Source organism: Psammomys obesus, unplaced genomic scaffold, assembly GCF_907164565.1.
Source record: "Psammomys obesus unplaced genomic scaffold, mPsaObe1.curated_primary_1811, whole genome shotgun sequence".
Lineage (NCBI taxonomy): Eukaryota > Metazoa > Chordata > Mammalia > Rodentia > Muridae > Psammomys > Psammomys obesus.
The window spans coordinates 3,911,201-3,928,612 of record NW_026596039.1 but is presented as its reverse complement, the minus strand read 5'-3'; positions in this window follow the sequence as shown (position 1 = coordinate 3,928,612).

The window sequence follows — 17,412 nt, the reverse complement described above, 5'->3', positions numbered from 1 at the left end:
TCAGTAAGATTAGATGAAAAAAAAATGATCAAACAATGGGGAGGGGTAGGGCACCATAATTTGTAGACTAGAAACAAGTTAACACTAAACCCGTTTTAAGGTAGATGCTGAGCCTCATTACTGAAGACGCTGGGTTTTCTAGGACATGGGCTGTGTAGACCTGGACCATAAACACTTAGGAGGCTGAGGCAGGATAATGAGTTCCAGGCCAGCTGAGGCTGCAAGAACTTGTTTCAAAACAAAACAGAACAAAAAGGAAACAAAATCCAAACAGACAGAATGACAGATATTTCATCATATTTTTTTTTTTTTCCTGGTGATCAGCAAACACTCCAGGAGTCTGTAGGTAGGAGTGGTCAGGTTCTGATGTATGGGTCCACTAACAGTTAACTTTCTTTGACGTATTACAAATTGATGCAATTTTTTTTTTTTTTTTTGTCTATTGAAATTTAAAATGTGCCTTTCCTTTGACCCAACGCTGTTTTGAATTGTTAATTTTAGGAATTCATACTAAAATAACACTTTCCCAGAGTGCAGTATATTTCCAAGTCTGTAAGTTTAGCATTGTTTTAGTAACCAAAAACTGGAAACATGCGATGCTTTGATAATGTCCATACAAGGAATGCAAAGATACCATGCAGCTATTTAGAAGAACCTTGCTCCATATCTATGTGTTCCATTTGGGAGATACATTTTTGGTAGGTGGCTGAAGTGAATGGTATGTCTAATAAACTATTAAATATGAAGATATGTGTATCGATAAGTATCATGGATAGGTCTAGATAGGAACGGGAAAATAAAAACAATGACTGATGTGATAAACTATGGATGTATTTGGGAAATTGGATTTGGGAGGAAAAATCCTTTCCGTGGCAGACATTTTGCATCTTTTTCTTTTTTTCTACTGGAGACAAGGTTTCTCTGTGTAGTCTTCGCTGTCCTGGGCTATATAGACTAGGCTGGCCTCAAACTCACAGAGATCAGCCTGCCTCTGTTTCCGTGAGTGCTGGGACTGAAGGTCTGGGCCATTATGCCCAGCTACATCATTTTTTTTTTTGCACTTGTTTAACGATCATTGCAGGAGGTGGAGGGGAAGACAGCGGGATATAGAGAAAGGAAGAGGGTGTGAGGGAAGGAGGGAGAGGGAGAGACAACAGAGAGACAGAGAGAGAGGCAGAGAGACACACAAGTGAAAGAAAGAGACAGAGGAGATAGGGATTTCTGTGGGAGAAAAATGACGACTATTTCCTGAGTGTCACTAAGAGCGTGGGTGGGACCTGTCCCATCCGGCCATGAGGCAGGGCAGAATTTCGGTCAATGGTTGGGAGCCCCCTCCTTTCTCAGAGAAGCAAAAACACCTGAGCCTGAGCAGGGCAGGTTTTTGCAAGTGTCAAATGAAATCAGGGTTGAGAGACACCTTTGTCAACTCTAAACCTTTCAAACAGAAGACTGCTATTCTAAACAAGTCCGCTTTCCATGCTACATGGGATGGCTGGTTACAGAAAGTCCGCCTGCATGCGTTGCCAAATCCAGCATTCCTCTTCATCCCAAACAGCGCTGGTCTGGAGTCCCCCTCCTTCTGAGTCAGGGAGGGAGTCCGTAGGCCTCCCGCTCCATTGCTCCATCCCGGCTCTGGCCCCACCACTTCCCAGCAGAGCTTGGCTGTTCCTTGAACTTTCAACGCTGGTTTGATTTCCTCCTGGGGTACCACATGCTGCTGTGCAAACAGAGCACGTGGTCCCGCTAAACAAAGGAACAAGTGTGCAGCAAACCATCCCCCCCTCCCCCGATCGCGCCGGCTGCACCAGTAGAGGGCCAGGCCTTGCGTGTGCTGCCATTTGTCACCGCAGCCCGCACACCCCGCCAGGCCTCAAGGCGCCTGAGGAATGGAGGCGGGGGGGGGGGGGGAGAGGGAGAGGCGGGGGAGAAGGGCTGAGCCTCTGCTGCTCCCATCACAGCCCTGGAAATAGCGTTGGAGCTCGCACCACCCAGCTTTCCCCGCAAGCTGCTAAGATTTCATTTCACCTCCGACAGGCTTCATGGGGACTCGCTGTGAAAAGATCACTCTCCTGGGACGCAGGCCGTGGGAGGGGGCCCGGGACTGTATACAGCTGTCAAAACGTCTCCGACAGGAGGCTGAGGCCCAGCTGCTCCAGCCTGGCTCAGGCTGCCGGGCACGCGGGGAGCACGGTGGACCTATCAGTGCAGCGCCTAGCGGTAATTGCATTAGGATTAGTTATCTCCCGCGCCTAGCTCATTAGCCTGGAGGATGGCTCGCATCCAGCGCGAGGGTGGCACTGGGAGAGGGTGTGCGTGGAACAGGTCGTGATAATGAAAGACTGCTCTCTCGCTCTCCCCCTCCCTACCCACCCGGCCCCCTACTCTCCGCCTCCCTCTTCCTGGAAACCTAATTTCCTGACTTTTTTCCTGATGGCCTTATGAAATGTGCAATTTGGGAAGATTACAATGAAGGAAACCAAAAACTCACCACTTAGGTGGGGGGGAAGAGGGATATTGCAAAGGGCTTGGGGCCAGGTTGGTGGAGTCAAGACGCGGGGGGGCGGCGCTTGGTATTCTCTGAGAGCAGTACTAGTGGTTGTTGAAATCTTAGACTACCTGGAGAGGCTGCTTCTGCCTAGGGCCAGGCTGAAACAGCACCCACCCTGGCTGAGGGTAGTTTCTCCTCGCTTACAGACTCCCCTAAGGAATTAACTGCTGGCTGGTGAGACTCAGCCAGCATTCTTTATGGCACCTAGCATAGCCTCACAAATAGACAAGTTGCTCCAAAAAAAATGCACACGGCGAAGGACAAGCTTAAAGAATACATGCGGGCCTGATGAGAGGGCTCAGTTGAGAAAGCACTTGCTCTATAGTACAGCTTGAGATCAGGGATGGAGATACCTCCAGAAGATCTTTTATTGTAGAGGATTGTTTTAGCGATTCTGGGTTTCTTGTTATTCCTTATGAAGTTGAGAATTTTTCTTTCCAGGTCTGTAAAGAACTGTGTTGGTAATTTGATGGGAATTGCATTGAATCTGTAGATTGCTTTTGGTAAGATGGCCATTTTCACTATGTTAATCCTGCTGAGCCATGAGCATGGTAGATCTTTCCATCTTCTGATGTCTTCTTCTATTTCTTGCTTCAGAGACTTAAAGTTTTTTGTTTTATTTATTTATTTTTCATACAAGTCTTTGACTTGCTTGGTTAGAGTTACACCAAGGTACTTTATGTATTTTGTGGCTAATATGAAAGGTGTTGTTTCCCTAATTTCTTTCTCAACCCATTTGTCTTTTGTATACAGGAGGGCTACTGATTTTTTTTTTTGAGTTAATTTTGTATCCCGCCACTTTGCTAAAGGTGTTTATCAGCTGTAGGAGTTCCGAAATCAATCTGGCACTTTCTCAGAAAATTAGGGATAGTGCTACCTCAAGATCCAGCTATACCACTCCTACGCATAAATCCAAAATATGTCCAAGTATATAACAAGGACATTTGCTCAACCATGTTTGCAGCAGCGTTATCCTTATGAATATATTTCAGAGTCTGGAAACAACCCAGATGTCCCTCAACTGAGGAGTGGATAGAGAAATTGTGGTACATTTACACAATAGAATACTATGCAGCAATTAAAAACAAAGAAATCATGAAATTTGCAGGCAAGTGGTGGGAACTAGAAAAGATCATTCTGAGTGAGGTATTCCAGACCCAGAAAGACGTACATGGCATATTCTCACTTATAAGTGGCTATTAGACATATAATATAGGATAAACATACTAAAATCTGTACACCCAAAGAAGCTAAGCAAGGAGGAGGACCCTAGGGAAGTTGCACAATCCTCACTCAGAAAGGAAACTGGATAGACATTGGAAGAGGTGAAAACAGGGAACAGGACAGGAGCTTATCACTGAGGGCCTCTCAGGCTTTACCCAGCAGGGTATCGAAGCAGATTCTGAGACTCATAGCCAAACTTTGGGTAGAGTACAGGGAATGTTATGAAAGAAGCGGGAGATAGAAAGACCTGGAGGGGACAGGAACTCCACAAGGAGAGCAACAGAAACAAAAAATCTGGGCCCAGGGGTCTTTTCTGAGACTAAAACTCCAACCAAGGACCATGCATGGAGATAACTTAGAACCTCTGCACAGATGTAGCCCATGGCAGCTCAGTGTCCAAGTGGGTTCACTAATAAGGGGAACAGGGACTGTCTCTGACATGAACTCAGTGGCTGGCTCTTTGTTCACTTAACTCTGGGGGGAGGGGGCAGCCTTACCAGCCTGCAGAGGAAGACAATGCAGCCATTCCTGATGAGACCTAATAGGCTAGGGTTACATGGAAGGAAAGGAGGACCTCTCCTATCAGTGGGCTTGTGGAGGGGCATGGGAGGAGAAGAAGGAAGGAGGGCGGGGTTGGGAGGGGATAAGGGAGGGGCTACAGCTGGGATACAAAGTGAATAAATAAAAAATAAATTATAAAAAAGAAAAAGCTCTCGCCTAACAAACATGAGACCTGAATTTGTATCCCACTACATCTAAAAGTATGGGGTCAGGTGGGGCCGCTTGCCTGAGATCCCAGCCCTGGGGGTGTGAAGACAGGAGGAACCCCTGTGCTTGCTAAGCTGGTCTTGCAGGATCAGTGGAGGACTCCAGGTCCAGTGAGAAACCCTGTCTCAAAAAACACAAGGGCTAGCCGGGAGTGGAGGAGCAGGCACACCTGTAACCCCAGCACTCTGGGCTGCAGAGGCAGGCAGATCTCTGTGAGTTCAAGGCCAGCCTGTTCTACAAAGTGAGTCCAGGACAGCCAGGGCTACACAGAGAAAACCTGTCTCAAAACAAAAAACAAAACAAAACAAAAAATACAGTGGTGAGAGATGAAGGAAGATAGCTGGCCTTCACCTCCGACCCCCACATACACTGCAAGCTCACACGTACTTACACAAACATACATATACCCAAACACAAAAATGAGCAAAAAGTCATTGTCAACTCCAAGGACATTAAAAACAAAACTCAATCTGTAATCAGACGTATCTATCACCACGTGACTAACGTCAAGTATTCTAACTCTTTTAAAGTGATTCTTCTCATAGAACAGGATCCATACATTTTCCACAGGCTTATTTGGTCATGTGGAAATTGCCCAGTTCAGACCCAAAGAGACAGGGGGTGTTCAGTAGATGTTACTTCCTCTGTTTCTTGTCTGGTTAATCTCTAAAGTAGAGTTACACACACACACACACACACACACACACAAACATACACATATATTCATATACCCGCACACTCACTCCCACTCTCTCTCTCTCTCACATACACACACATCACTACCAAACACTCTTTGATGTCTCAGGAGGAGGTAATTAACATTCTCTTAACCCATCTGAAAGGGCCAATGGAGTACAAAGTTGCTTTATAATTAAGAAATATATCAAACTCTGGTAGGACTAATTGCTGTGCAAATTTGATTGAGGCCTGTGCGGACAGGATTGCCTTTAATGGTTGTAGCATAGGGGACCGTTTAATATGCTTTAGGAAAAGCCCAATACCCAAGTCACCACGCCAGCGGCGATTGAATCACCAACCGTTAGGAACACTACTCATTGGCTCAAAAGGAATACACTAGGGCTTTGCTTAAATAATTATTTTGAAACTGGGAGGTTTGTGGAGAGTTCAGGGTTCAGATTTAGAAATGTCAGAAATAGAGTTTTTATTTGTTTCCATTGCACGTAATGAATTGCCCTTTAAATAATGAAGCAAGGAAAATGCCAAGTGTTACATACTCCAGTGGATTGCCAAATGTTGAATCACCCCCAACCCACCCTCCTTTGGGACTGGGGCTTCAAAGCCACATACATTAGAGGACTGGGCATTTAAATTTTCCGCAGGAATCACTGATTCAAAGAGATATCTCTTCCTTAAGTCCACAGTGTGAACTTTTCCAACTCTTGGCTCTCCTTTGCCTTTGGGGATCTACAATAGTGTCTTAAGGTTTCTATTGCTGTGATAAAACACCATGGCCAAAAGCAACTTGAGAAGGAAAGAAAGGTTTATTTCAATTTATAGCTTGTAGTCTCTCATCTAGAGAAGTCACACCACTCACTCAAGACAGGAAGAGAAGCAGAGACTATGAAGTAGGAGTGCTGCTTACTGACTTGATCCTTATGTCTTGCTCACCTTGCTTTCTTATACCATCCAGAACCACCAGCCTAGGGGGTGACATCACCGATAGTGAGCTGAGCCCTCCCACATCAATCAAAAAAATGCCCTATAGGCTTGCCCACAGTCTAATGCTGGGGGGGGGGGATTTTATCAACTGACATTCCATCTTCCCAAATGACTCTAGCTTGTGTTAAGTTGACATAAATTAGCCAGCACAAATGTTATTGATGGAAAAGAGGGCAATAAAGAGAAAGCCCTGGAACAGCTCACTTGGTATCTTAGTCACATTTTTATTGCTGTAAAGAGAAATCATGATCAAGGTAACTTGTTTAAAATAGAGCATTTAATTGGGGGCTTGTTTATGGCTTCAGAGAGTCAATCCATGACCATTATGGTGGGGAGCATGGCCATAGGCAGGTAGGCATGGTGCTGGAGCAGTAGCTGGGAGCTGGGAACTTACATCTGATCCATGAAGAGGCAGTGAGAGAGAGAGAGAGAGAGAGAGAGAGAGAGAGAGACCAGGCCTGGTCTGGGATTTTGAAACCTCAAAGCCTACCCACAGCAACACACGTATTCCAAAGCTGCCACACTTCCTAATCCTTACTGAAACAGTTCCACCAACTAGCGGCCAGGCATTTAAATATCTGACCATTCATTCTTATTCAAACCACTGCACTTATTTGTATAGGTTGCAACTATTAGTCTATTGACAGTAAGTCAATTCATGTGTTTAAACTTCGTAGGAATGAGGAATCCTCCGTCTGCTGGCTGATGTCCTGGGTTCAGCTTCTCCCTGGTAAATACTTTCCACAGTGCAAAGAACCACTGATAGGGGAGGTCTTCTCTTCCTTCCTTCTGCTCCTAGTCAGTTTTCTCCTTTACTTCCTCAGGGTTGGGATAACCACCTAGACACCATTAGTGTGCTCTGAAGACTTCCCTGTCCCTAGAACTGTATGGCAAAGCAAACTTCTATGCTTTATAATCACCCAGCCTCAGGTACGCTGCTATGCTAACAGAAAATGGACTACAACAGTGTCATCACTTTCTGACACCAGAGTTCAGTCTTCAGGAGCTGTTGCCTCCATACTTCCATCTCTCCCCAGTGAAGTTACAGGGTGGCTTCCTCTGTATTCCCAGGCTGCGGTCATCCTTCTCCCTCAAATGGAGTCAAAAGCTGCCTATGAAATGGAGTCTCTCGGAGCAATTCTCAGCCTGAAAAATGATTGTTTCACATAACATGGAGCAGGGCATTGCTTGATCCCAACAGCCATCTCCCCAGCCTGCTCTTCTTAATACTTTTTATTCACCATATGTGCTCTACACTTCTGTGCCTTTTGGTGTGTTCAAAATTCTTCCAGTTCTTCAAAGCACATACTTCTCATCACCCCAGTGGAACATCCTCCCTAACTCCTCCAGGGGAGTTTTTCTAAATAAGTGTGGTGCTGAGAACAGGTACCATGCAAATAAGAGCATTCTATCTATCTTATTCCACTTGCTTCAGGCACTGGTCTCCATGGATGCAAGCCCAGGAGGAGGAAGGAGGGGACCTCCTGAGTTCTCAGTGGATGGAGCTGGGAGTGTAGGCATCTGCTCTCTTCCTTTCTTTCCCATTCCGTTCTGGACAAAACATGTAGTGAATTTAATTGGTGCCTTCAAAATGCATTGGAAGGATGCTATCAAAACAGAATTTTTGGAGAGATGGCCCAGTGGTTAAGAGTACTAGCTGCTCTTCAGAGCTACCAAGTTCAACTCCCAACACCCACATGGTGGCTCACAACCATGTATAATAGGATCTGCTCTGATTCCCTCTTCTGGGTGTGTGTGAAGACAGATTATCATATATATATATTATATAATTATATATATAATTATATAATATATATATTATATATATAATTAAATATAAAAAAATCCAGAATTTCCACTATGAGTTAAAAATGCATTAGCCCCTGGATGTGGGAGGGGGAGGGTCCCAGAATTAGAAAAGAAGCTATTTATTAGGATACAACTTACATACAACCAGGCACACAGACCTTAAGTGTTCAGTTTGATAGGTCTAATAATTGTGCACACATGTTGAAGCACTTTCCCAAACAAGATATTGTTTCATTACCTCCCAGATTGTCTGTAAGGTTCCTTCCAGTCACAACCCCACACTATATGGCTATGCCCCTACACACGAGGGCCCACACATGTGCCTCTAGCTCCAGAAGACTACAAAAGAACTGAATGATTCTCTCACGTGGTGAGTCATAGATTGGGGTGGGAAACTGGGCTGGGCTATACTTGTCAAGATCTATTTCCCAGCCACCCACTCCTCCTTCCAGCTAGGCTCCAGTTTCTAAAGCTTCCACAGGCTTCCAAAACAGCACTAGAGGCTGGGACCAAGGGTCCCATCCCACCTAAGTCAGAGGGCTTGTGATTGCTTGTCTCATGAGCTCTGTGCCACCCAGGTTTGGTGCAAACATGCCATGATGTTTGCACAATGGCAGAATCATCTTGGGACCCATCTTTGACCATCCCCCTCCTTAAGTGACATGTGACTGCATTTAGTAATAGTGACTCAATTTCTACAGCCTGGCAGATGTAGCCTCTGTTCTAAAGTCTCTCAGAACAGGATAGTTTTGTCTGCTCCTTACCTCATGTGGCTGGATGCATACAGTTGGCCCTCTTTTGTATCTGTGTTCTTGTGTTCACCTGGTGAACTTCTCTCTGGGGTGCATGTTTTAGTGTTTTGTTCCCTTTTCATCTGGCAAAATAGTACCCTGTTATGTGAATGTATCATTCTCTGCCATCCACTTACTTGGTGTTTGACACGGATTATTCCTAGATTTTTATGAATAAGGCTGCTATAAATACATTTGCGACAGTGTTTTTCTTCTGCTGCTTCCATTCCTTCTGACTGAGCAGAATTGCTGAGTCATAGAGATATAGAAGCAACAAAACATCTGCCAACAGGGCCCTGTGTTTTCATTAGAACTGTCTGGCAGAAGGAAGTCACTTTATCGGATATTCTGTGTGAATCTTCATTTTCTGCGTATTCTTTTCTGAACGCAACTTTGATTCCTCATGTTGCCAGCCATTGGTCACTTTTTATTAAACATTTAAGGACCTGCATGAATAACAATCCTGAAACTGTCTCTTACAGAGTAATTTTTTATTTACTGACGGGGTGAAACTCAAAAAGTGTGGATGTGCCGTTGAGATCTGAGTAGGCTTTTAATACCCCTATGTCCCGAAGACAGATCCACAATGTTCATTTTATAGATGGAGGACTGGAAGTGTAGGCTGGCAACATGGCGATCGATGATGTCTTTACACCATTGGTTTATCCGAATGCTGCCACCTAGACTGGGATGTTCACTGTACATCAGGTGGACAGTCACCTGACTCAGCCAGCCACCAGGTCCCAGGTCTGTGTGTCCACCATCAGTTTCCCATCTCATCTCATTGTCCACCCCATGCATCAGAGAACAGCGCCCCTTTTCCTCAGGGCCACCTTGGCACCAACACTTACCCACTCTGCAGTGGTCTATTCCCGATACTAGATATTTGGTTGGAATGCAACACACACAGAGTGTATGTAGAGCGTCACTCTTTTGCTTTTGCTGGTTCTCACAGCCAGTGGAACCTTATTCTCCCAGGAGTTGGGTAAGCGACCCCATAGGAAATTAGCCAAAGTGTTGGGATAGGAGGATTGGTAATTCACTGGTGAGACAGAGGATGACATCAGGATGGAGAAGGTGCAACTGAATTTAAATAATTTTTTTCAGTATAATGGGGTGGTGCCAAGGACCACTCCCATTGAATAGAAATCATTGCACCTTGAAGTTATTCATGGTCAGAAAGATTTTTTTAAATTGGTTGACTACTCCTGAGTCTCCAAAGTGGCTCTCTCCTGTGGTGGGGACACTTGTGTTTTATTCTTTCTGTATACTATTTATGTGTGTGTATTCTACAAGTTTTGTTTTCTACAGATAAAACTATCACATGGTAAAATTTAAAATTAAAGTCTTTTTCTTAAACTTTTAGATGATATAGTCATAAGAAGTGATATGAAGTCACCCCACATATTATTAGCGTTTCCCCAACACAAACAACCTTAAAAAAAAAAAAAAGAAACTATAGTGCATTGTTACTGCTGGGTGACTGACACCCCACGCAGTAATAGGCCATTGGAGACTCTCAATCAAGTTCCTCTTTTTAGCCACACTCACCCATGTCCACCTAAACTTCCTCCTCAATCCCAGAGTGTATGAATCTATTCTCCAATTTCTGATGGTTATCATTTCATGAATGTTAAATGCGTAGCAACTTCCAGTGTTGTAAGTTTCAGCCATCTTCCATGCTGTTGTATATGCCAGGAGGCATTGCTAGTTATTACCAAGTAGTCTCCCATAGTGTGGACATACCGGAGATTATTCAACCCCAGGATCACTTCCAGTTCCCTGCTGCTGGGTGCAAATGCTGCTGTAAACGTGTGTATGTGTTTTTCTGAGACTGGTAAGTCTTCTTCTCCCCAGAAGAGATGCTTAAAAGTGTGCTTTCTGGATCATGAAATAGCTGCAACTTTGTATTTTTAGTCAGCTACCAAACTTTCTCCACGGTGGCTGTACTGTTTTATATTCCTACCATCAAGGTATGAGCGGTGTTGCCTTTGCCCACTGCAGCAGCATTTGGCAAGGTGTGCGGTGCTACCTGATTATAGTTTCCATCTGCATTTCCCTCATGGATAGCGTCTTTTCATGTGTTCATTCGCCATCTGCACACTCCTTTTGATGAAATGTTCCTTCTCGCTGCTTGTATATCCTCTAATTGGATTGTCTCTGTTTCCCTCTGGAGGTTTAAGAGTTCCTAATCTGTGTAGATCCTAACCTCTCATGAAGTGTAACTTCTAAATATTCTCTACTGCTCCTTTGCTTGGCGTCTTCTTCTCACAGCAGCCTCCTTCTTTTCCTTACAGGACAGAAGTTGATAATTTTAACAGTACAGTTTATCGCCTTTTTCTTTTCAGATTCTGCTTTTGATGTCAAGGCTAGGATCTCCTTCTTAGCCTTAGATCCTGAGATTTTTCTCCATTAAAAAAAAAAATCTCCTTTTCTCCCCTTTCCTCCCTTTTCCTCTTCTCCCTTAGCCTCTTCTTTCTCTTTCTCCCTGTTCCTCCTTTCCAGATTCTTCCCTCCTGTCTCCCTTCCACCCCATTCCTAGTCTGGAAACTAAATCTCTGCTCTACACACATCAATCAAGCAGGCCACCACCCCCAGCCTTCTAGTTTTACTTTCCATGTTTAAGTTTGTGGTCCATTTTGACTTAATTTACATCATCTTGGTTAAAAGGGTAAAAGGTTGACTTCCTCCTTTTCATCCCATCCTTCTTCCTTCTCTTCCTCATACTTATCTTTCCCATTCTTTTCTTTTTCCTTATCCTCCTCTTTTTCTTTCTCTCTCCTCCTGTATTTTCTATCTTTCCCTTTTATTTCCAATTTGTTGAAAAATTGCTCTTACCTGTTACATTATTGTGAAGCCTTGGTAAAAAATAAGTAGGGTTGGTCCAGTTATTGAGAGTGCTTAGTGTGCTTGCAGAGGTCCTGGGTTCTATTCCCAGGACCCACATGAAAGCCCTCAATCATCTTGGCACACCTGTGGTGCACATAAGTAAATGCAGTCAAAACACTCAGAGACATAAAATAAAAATGAGCCTTCAAAAATCAGTTGGGCATATTTGTATAGGTTTTTTTTCTGGTACTCCTGTTCTATTCTGTTGATCAGGGTATCCTTTCTGCTGTCAGCACCAGGGCTCTCAATACAAAAGCTGTACAAAATGTCTGAAAACCAGGTACACTGGTTTCTCCTACTTTATCTTCCCTTTAGTAAACTGTCTTTCTTTAATAATATAAAATGATATCTGTCAGCCAGGTATGGTGGTGCATTCCTGTAGACTCAGCACTCAGGGAGGGAAAGGCAGGTAGATCTCTGTGAGTTTGAAGTTATTCTGATGTACAAAGTGAGTCCAGGACAGCCAAGGCTACACAGAGAAACCCTGTCTGGACAAACAAACAAAAATATATCTATCTAGCAAAATGTAAGCATTTCCATGTCAGTATAAATTTTAGAATAGTTTTATCTATAGCTACAAAGGATCATTTAAGGAGTTTGATGGGTGCCACATCAAATTTGTAAATATATTTGAGCAGACATACTATCTTTACCCTGTTGGATCTCTCACATGGTGAAGACAGCATGAAGCATATTTATTTAGACTGTCCTGGTTTCTTTCATCATTGTTTTATAGCTGTCAGCATATAAGATGTATGTATGTGGTTGAACAAATGTCCTTGTTGTGTACTTGCGCCTCTTTTGGGTATATGCCTAGGAGTGGTATGGCTGGATCTTGAGGAAGCGCTATTCCTAGTTGTCTGAGAAAGCGCCAGATTGATTTCCAGAGTGGTTGTACCAGTTTACATTCCCACCAGCAGTGGAGAAGGGTTCCCCTTTCTCCACAACCTCTCCAGCATGTGTTGTCCCTTGAGATTTTCATCTTGGCCATTCTGATGGGTGTAAGGTGAAATCTCAGGGTTGTTTTGATTTGCATTTCCCTAATGGCTAATGAGGTTGAGCATTTCTTTAAGTGCTTCTCTGCCATTCGATATTCCTCTGCAGAGAATTCTCTCTTTAGCTCTGTTCCCCATTTTTTAAGTGGATTACTTGGTTTGTTGCTTTTCAGTTTGTTTAGTTCTTTATATATATTGGATATGAGTCCTCTGTCAGATAGAGGGTTGGTGATAATTCTTTCCCAATCTGTAGGCAGTCGCTTTGTTTTGATGACGGTGTCCTTTGCTTTACAGAAGCTTTTCAATTTCATGAGGTCCCATTTATTGATTGTTGCTCTTAGAGCCTGTGCTGTTGGTGTTCTGTTCAGGAAGTTTTCTCCTGTACCAATGAGTTCTAGGGTATTCCCCACTTTTTTTTCTAGCCGATTTAATGTGTCTGGTTTTATGTTGAGGTCTTTGATCCACTTGGACTTCAGTTTTGTGCAGGGTGATAAGTATGGATCTATTTGCATTTTTCTACATGTAGACATCCAGTTGGACCAGCACCATTTGTTAAAGATGCTATCTTTTTTCCATTGTATGGTTTTGGCATCTTTGTCAAAAATCAGGTGTCCGTAAGTGTGTGGGTTTGGATGCAGAAACTGTGGTACATCTATACAATGGAGTATTACTCAGCAATGAAAAATAAGGAAATCATGAAATTTGCAGGTAAATGGTGGGACCTGGAAAGGATCATCCTGAGTGAGTTGACCCAGAAGCAAAAAGACACTCACGGTATATACTCACTCATATAAACATACAATATAGAATAAACCCACTAAAAGCTGTACATCTAAACAAACTAAGCAAAAGAGAGGACCCTAACTAAAATGTTCAGTCCCCATCCTGAAAGGCAAAGAGGATGTACATCAGAAGAAAATGAAAATAGGAAACAACCTTGGAACCCGCTACAGAGGGCCTCTGAAAGCCAGAAGAAAACAGGAAACAACCTTGAAACCTGCCACAGAGGGCCTCTGAAAGCTTCTGCAGTATAGACTGTCAAAGCAGATGCTGAGCCTGATGGCCAACTGATGGGCAGAGTGAATGGAATTTTATGTAAGAAGTGGGAAATAGTAAGAGCTGGAGGGAACGGGAACTCCACAAGCAGAGCAACAGAACAAGATAATTTGAACACAGGGAACTTCCCAGAGACTCATACTCCAACCAAAAACTATTTGTGGAGATGACCTGGAACCCCTGCACAGGTGTAGCCCATGGCAGTTCAGTGTCCAAGTGGGTTCCATAGTAATGGGAAGAGGGACTGCCTCTGACATAATCTGATTGGCCTGCTCGTTGATCACTTCCCCCTGAGGGGGGAGCAGCCTTACCAGGCCACAGTAGAGGACAATGCAGCCACTTTTGATGAGAACTGATAGACTAAGATCAGAAAGAAGGAGAGGAGGACCTCCCCTATCAGTGGACTTGGGGAGTGGCATGCATGCAGAAAGGGGAGGGAGGGTGGGATTGGCAGGGGAGGAGGGAGGGGCTCATGGGGGGATACAAAATGAATAAAGTGTAATTAATAAAAAAAATAAAAGATTAAAAAAAAAACATGAAACAAGCCATAATGTAAAAATAAAAATTGCAGAAGCACTAAAAAAAAAAAAAAGAAATATGAATCACAATAAAAAAGTCAGAACTCAAAAAAAAAAAAGATGTATGTATGTATTATTAGTTTCTTAGAGTAGCTGTAAGTGGTAGTGGACTCACAACTTTAGTGTCCACATGTATAGTGTTTGTGTTTAAAATACAAAAATGTTCATGTATGTATTTATATTTATAAATAAAAATTAAAACTGTTGTTTATCTTGTATCCTATAATTTTGCTAGACTCACTTATTATTTATAAGATGACTTTTTCAGGAGATGAGTTTCTTATAGAAGAATGTAATTGGGTCATCATATTTTTAGAACTCAAACAGTCTACGGCTTTAAATTGATATAGTTGGAGGACTTGGCTTTGAATTTTTTTTTTTTTTTGACATTTTGGGATAGCATCTCCATTGGGAAGATGTTATGTTGGAAGTTTTTTTTTTTCTATACTCTCTGTTTTCTATTTCATTTATTTTCTAAGAATTACATTGGCCCATTTGAATATTGTTATAAAGTCCCATTTTTATCTGGTCTCATTTTTAAGGCTTATTTTATTTTTATGCATGTGTCTGTACATGTGCCTGTGCACCTGTGTGCAGGTGCTTGAGAAGGCCAGAAGAGGGCATGAGAGGCCCTGAGTGGAGTTACAGGCTACTCTGAGCCACCATGTGGGTGTTGGGAACTACACTCTGGTCCTCCGCAAGGGCAGCAGGTGCTCTTAGCAGCAAAGCCTCTCTCCATCTTTCGATCTCATCCTCTTTACACAGCATTTTCTTTGTGGTTTTTGCATCATGATATCTTAATACCTGATGTACCACGGTCTGCCACTGATGAAATCTACTATGAGTTTACACGAAGTACAAAACTCTTACTTCTTTTACCTTTCCTTGTCCATAAATTGTCTTACATACTCTTGCACAGACAACTGAAGACCTGCAGGCAGGATTATAGTTCTTGCCTCATGATCAGATAATTTAGGAAAGAAAGTAGAGTCTCTTTTAGTTACTGCGCAAGCATGGTTTTGCTTGTTGTACTTTTATTTTACTGATGGTCCAAGAGTCACTTCCACCCTCTCCCCTTTAAAATAAACTTTAGTTTCTATTTGTTAAAAGCTATTATTTTAAGGTGGATTTACCAGAAATAAATATCCTTGAAGAATATTTTCAGTGGGTATCAGAGTTAGAGTTGACAGTCATAGTCTTTTAGCCCTCAACAAGTGTGTAACTTCCTTCAGTGCTGCAGGTTTTGAACAAAACTTGCTGCCATCATTCAAACTATTTCCCTAGACTTCTGTGTTGTCACCCCACTGCCATGATTTTCAAAGCCTTTGTTCTGTCTTCAGTTTGGGGGACGCTTGACTGTGATGCACCCAAGTGTAGGCTTCTTTGGTTGGATCTTATTTGATTTCTTTCAGCTTCTTGAATCTGTGTTATTTGTTGTTAAACTTGGGAAGTTTATTTATTTGAGGACAAATTAAACCCCACCCAAGATCTCCTCTCCTTCTGCAACTCTGAAGACATAAATATTACATCTTTTTATTAGCTCACAAGTTCTAAAAGCTCTGTTTGTGTTTCTTTTGATCTATTTCCTCTCTGTTCAGATTGAATAATTTTTATTGTCCCTATTGTCTACTTCAATGACTGTGTTTTTTTTTTTCTAGTCTGTCCTTGAACTTATCCACTGTCTTTGTTTTTAATTACTTTTTAAATTTTTAATAGTAAGTGTTTATTGTGGCAAACTATACAAACGTAAATCTTACCACATTAATCGTGTTCAAGTGCACAGCTTAGTGTTATTACGTCTGTACTGATGTGCAGCCATTATCACCCTCCATCTCCACAATTCTTGGAAATTAAACTCTTGCATTCTTCCAATGACAAGTGTGCATTCTCCATGTCCCTCCTACTTCTTTAAACCACCATTCTATTTTTCATCCCACTGAATACAGCAGGCATTTCATACTTGCAGGATTTCATAGGATTTTGCTTATTTGTTAGCAGTTCATTTCACTTAACAAATCATGGATGTTCACCTACATTGTAGCATGTGTTAGTAAGCCTACTGTCACTATAATAAAATACCTGATAGAATTAATGAATAAGGAGAAAAAGTTCATCTTGGTTTGTGGTTGCAGTCATCCTAGTCTAGATTTTATAGACCCATTTGTTTTAGGCATCTGGATGATAATGCCAGGAAGAACAAAGTGCTTACCTAAGGGCCAGGAAGCGGGAAGATAAAAAGAGGTGGAGGTCTGGCATCTCATAGTTTCCTTCAAGGGCTGGCTTTGTGTATTTCCACAGATTCCCTTGGCAGGTTGGCAGGCATGGATAAACGTTCAAGCTTTTGATTTGGCTTTTTTGGTATCGACTGTTGAAAATACTGGGGTATCCCATTATAGCCTGGCACGCACAGAAATCTAGGGGACTGGGGATGTAGGTCAGTGAAAGAGCACTTGCCTAGCACACCTGAGGCTGTTAAGGAGAGAGACAGAGATGGGGGGAGGGGGAGAAAGAATTCTAGTTTGTCCCTAGCCTTCACTGGCCCACTAGCGTAGACAGTGCCGTAGTGCCGCCTGCCTGTGTATCTTGGTGGCACAAAGTGGGTACTAAATGAAAGTTGAATGTCCTTCCAGGCTACCTCTATTCCAGTCCTTTGGATACCTAAGAACCAGCTTCTGTTGAGTCTGTTTTTATTCCAGGCCCTTTGGGATGGCCAGGTCACTGGTTTCTCCAACTCACTGGAAATCTGGAATACCAGAAGCACAAAAAGAACCTGAGGAGGGAAGTCAGTGAACTTAAGTCTGTGCTGTTCTGTGAGTCTCTGCAGCTGGCTTGTCTTGTTCACTCCAGCTGTGTCTGCTCAGCATCCAGAGCCTTTAGCTGTACCCAATTGGAAGAACAGCAAAGGTAATGACTATTTTGTATTTTTGGAAGTGGAAATATATCCATGCGTCACATTTGAAGAAAACAAAACCAATCTTTAATTACCTCAGGGGACTAAGAGTCAAGGACTAAGAGTCAATAAAGAGGCTCTAGTTTCATTCCATCTAGGGGCAGGAAGATGGGTAGCCATGACA